We start from the raw sequence: 3,824 nt of genomic DNA on the forward strand, positions 1-3,824 counted from the left end.
GGCAAAAAAATCGCAGGCATGGACTTAACTTAAGCCCAAGATTCCTCTTCTGTGAGCAATGGCCCACACTTGCGCGTCTGCTTCTACAAAAATTCTTCCGTTTTACGATCCTCAAGCTCCAGGCCTTCTGCTTCTGCGCTCCATCTTCTGCAGAAGTGACTCCACTTTTGCGGGCCAAATCTTGAACCTACGTTCGCAGGCCAAGCTTCACCAAACCGCACCTGCACTCCTCCTTCTGCACGTGCGAATCTGCACCTACGGTCAACCCCACCGTAGGTGCGATTACAACAGATGTTGCAAATGCTTCAGCTATTCCTCCAACTTCCAATTCGATCTGTTAACCATCTGAAATCAACCCGAGGCCCTGGGGACCTCAACAAAACATACCTAAAAGTCCTAAAACACCATACAAACATAGTCTAGCCCTCAAAACACATCAAACATGTCACGCCCCAACTTGGGGAGGCGTAGCTGGCACTCGATGCCACATTGGCCCGAGCGAACCACTTTGTAACTCATTCATTCCTTTTGTAACTATCATGGGCCAACATGGCCACAACTCGTATAAGTGGGAAAATGTTATATCAATGAACCATAGTTGATAAAACATAAATACATATGGGTTGTCAAGGCCTCTGACATACTGTACATAATAAACCTGCATCTACAAATCCTCTAAGATTGTTTGACATCAAATGGGACAGGGTACTAGCCTATCATTAAGTCTGTAGCAAAACTCTGACACGATGACTCATAGACTTGGTTGCACTCCGAATGAGGTGGAGTCTTATTGATCCTTCGCTGAATGCGAATCTCGTCTACTATGAGGAATCGTCAAACTGATTAGCTATACCTGCAGGCATGAAACACATCATCCCCAATAAAAAGACGTCAGTATGAATAATGTACTGAGTATGTAAGACATGTAAATCAGTATATAAAGAACATGGAGTAAAATATTCAACCTGTAAGTCTAGATAGCTCTGTAAATTATGAAATATTTATAACGTCATGCATATGCGTGTAAATGTCATGTAATGCATAGGTCTGTACGTTCATAACATCATCAAGCCTCTGAGGGCATCCCATCATATCATTTCAGCCACTATGGGCAACATCATCATTGTATACCAACTGATCAGGTGGTGGTGCGTATATAATGCCATAACCTTTTCCCATATCCCAAATACGTATATATATATATATATATACATATATACGCGTATATAACGCCGTCTGAGTCATATTTCAGCCACTGTGGGCAACATCACCATCATATACCAGCTGATCAGGTGGTGGTGCATATATAACGCTGTAACCTTTTTCCATATCCCATATACATATATATACATATATACGCATATATAACGTCGTCTGAGTCATGAGTAAATGCACATTTAAATGAATGCAATGCATGAAAAGTACGTTAATAAAATCTTTCGGATTATCATAAGATCATAATGCCTTTGAATAATATGATGAAATAAACCTTTTTTCAACTTACATATTTTTTTGAGACCCATGAACAAATGATATAATCACAAGATACATGGAAATTCAAGAACATAGACACTTCTAATACTTCTATGAATAGAGTCATTTATGGAAGTTATACATTTTCTCGTTACGTTTGTATCGTATAGATCATGCCAAAAGAAAGAAATGATAGCCTTAACATACCTGCAACACACTGTTGTGAGAGAAATGTACGGCCCCCCATTCTCTTCACATTCTTTTCAAGGTTGTAACGATGGCTTTGATCAGCAAGCATCTAGCTAGATATATATGCTAGACGCATTAAAATCACTTCAAGGTTAAAACTGCAGAATCCTACCCACTAGAATAACCTCCAAAGATTCTGATATGAAACACATAGAACATGTATACAAGAAAGTGGATGTTTACTTCCCAAAACACCGTTGCTAGAAAAGAATCTCATGTGTAAAGCTCTAATGCTTCATTGATCTAATCATACTACCAAGGTGAGTTTATTTAGACAAAAATTCAATTCATCATACCACCAGATGAGGGAAAGAATTCTTCTATATTACTAATCCTTCTACAAATTGAAGCACGTCTAAAAAAAATTCAAAAAACACTTTGTGATAGTAAAACATTCCTTTGGTCAAGCCTCTATGAGGACCATCCGACCATGATATCAAAACAGATAGAAAAAAAACTTAGAAAGGAAAATATTATACGCAGATATCGAATATTGCCAACTAAAGTATTCAAATAAGATAACGGCCAAGCAGTGGATAAGCCAGGAATTTACTAAAGGGTATCAAAATATAAAGAAGTAAACACATGAATAAGTTAAGGGGATTCAACGCACAGTATATATACATAAAAATAAATTTTTTAACTTAGCTACACAGTGTAATTTTATGATAAATGATACCCCTTAGCCTAAGGTGGCTACGCCACTGTAGTCAAGGTAAACGACAAGCCATACGAACTCCATACTACTTAATTACCCAGTCAATGCATAACAAACTTTGATCTACTCCATTTTTGTACCCCTTGAAAGTTCTAATAAACATGTCACTTCAAGTTTTAAAGAATACACCTATAATGAACTAACTTCATATAATCTTCCCAAAATCATATCATCTCTTTACGTCTCAAAATTACCATACATGATCGCTAATCCAAAAAAAAACACAAAGAAAGATTCAATTTTTTTGTTCCTATATGCTAAAGCAAAAATTCAAAATACCCTTTATCTATACACAAACAACCCTCAGTTTTGTACGGATAAGAGAAAAGCGAATACAAAAAGATTTATTATATTCATGATTAATCTTTGAACATTTAAGATTAGACCTTCTAATGAATCAGATAAGAAGACAGTGGAATAGAGTATGAAACAAGTTGAAGAAATAGTGAAGAGAAAATACCTGCTCGGAGATTTACACTACTATACAATTTTGAGGTAGTAGACAATTACCAAGGATTCAAGGAAAAAGATAACAACTCCTAATTCCATAAGACCCTTACCAGTTCAAATGATTTTAAAATATAAGTGTGATAGAAATGACTAGATCCACGCATGAGTCACAATGTAGAAATTGGGGGGGCTGCCATGTTATTGGGTTGTTGAATTTTATCCAATAATGTATTAATTAATTAATTAATTAATTAGGTAATACCCCGCTACCCGTTAATTAATCAATTACCCACAAAATTAAGAATTGTCTCAAATTACTTAAAATTTCACTTATTTTTTATACACTTTATACATCATACTATCAAGGTCATGTGGTACCATATAAAATAAATACATATACTATTATTTTATTAAAACATCCATGTAAAAATACATACATTTTCTCAATATTCTAATTTTCCCAGTCACATATAAAAAGTACAAATTTTTCGTATGCTTATTTTTTTTAAAATGGTAAAAAGATAACTTTCTTTCTTGTGAGAAAATAATTTATATATTTACAATAAAGAAATTCTTTTTGTACTATAAATTCTCAAAACGGAAAAAGGATAACTTTTCTTATGATAAAATACTATCTACTATTATAATAAATAAAACTTCATATATAAACTCCCACATGTCATCTATTTAATTTAAAACTTATCACAACCATATAAAATTGTATCTATCAACTTTTACCAAAAATGGTTTACTTCTAAGAAAATACATATCAAGCCAATATATAGTAGTTCCGAAATTCTTTAAACTTACAGGGTCTTACATCCATATCTTCATGTATAACCTTAATCCCTTCCAACTCATATGTTATTACTTCGACGAATCCTAACTTTAAAGTATAGGATGTAACATCTTTCCCCCCTTTAGAACATTCGTC

The 3,824-nt window shown here is 34.4% G+C and overlaps 1 long non-coding RNA gene across 1 annotated transcript; it reads right to left on the reverse strand.

Annotated features, from left to right (window-relative positions):
• Positions 1 to 598: 598 nt before the first annotated feature.
• On the reverse strand, positions 599 to 3,032 carry LOC107778640 (uncharacterized). Its single transcript, XR_001646418.2, has 3 exons — positions 2,901 to 3,032; positions 1,681 to 1,775; positions 599 to 853 (listed from the first exon to the last, which is right to left on the reverse strand). It is a non-coding gene; the product is annotated as an uncharacterized LOC107778640 (long non-coding RNA).
• Between the last annotated feature and the right edge of the window lie 792 nt (positions 3,033 to 3,824).

The sequence above is a fragment of the Nicotiana tabacum genome, chromosome 3, assembly GCF_000715075.1.
Source record: "Nicotiana tabacum cultivar K326 chromosome 3, ASM71507v2, whole genome shotgun sequence".
Classification (NCBI taxonomy): Eukaryota; Viridiplantae; Streptophyta; class Magnoliopsida; order Solanales; family Solanaceae; genus Nicotiana; species Nicotiana tabacum.